Raw genomic sequence first — 411 nt, forward strand, 5'->3', positions numbered from 1 at the left:
TTAAATAATGGAAAGCGGGCTTTAGGAAAATTCGATTCAAAAGCCGATGAGGGAATATTTTTGGGATACTCGACTCATAGCAAAGCCTTTAGAGTCTTTAACAAATATTTAACGCAAGTTGAAGAGTCTATCCATGTACAATTTGACGAATCTTCTCCAAAAGAGAAGAGAAAGGTCGTATCTGGTGATGTTGCAGGTGCTTTGGAAGAACCATACTCAAAGGACATGGATAATGAAAAAGCAACTAATGAAGAATGTCAAACAAAATCTCAGGAGCATTCAGATATGCCAGTTGTGTGGAAAACCAATAAAGCTCACCCGATCGACAAAGTAATAGGTGACATATCTACGGGAGTGGTAACCCGTAGTTCCTTATGAAATTTCTGTAATTTTGTAGCTTTTGTATCCCAA

The sequence above is a fragment of the Lupinus angustifolius genome, chromosome LG15 (assembly GCF_001865875.1).
Source record: "Lupinus angustifolius cultivar Tanjil chromosome LG15, LupAngTanjil_v1.0, whole genome shotgun sequence".
Taxonomy (NCBI): Eukaryota; Viridiplantae; Streptophyta; class Magnoliopsida; order Fabales; family Fabaceae; genus Lupinus; species Lupinus angustifolius.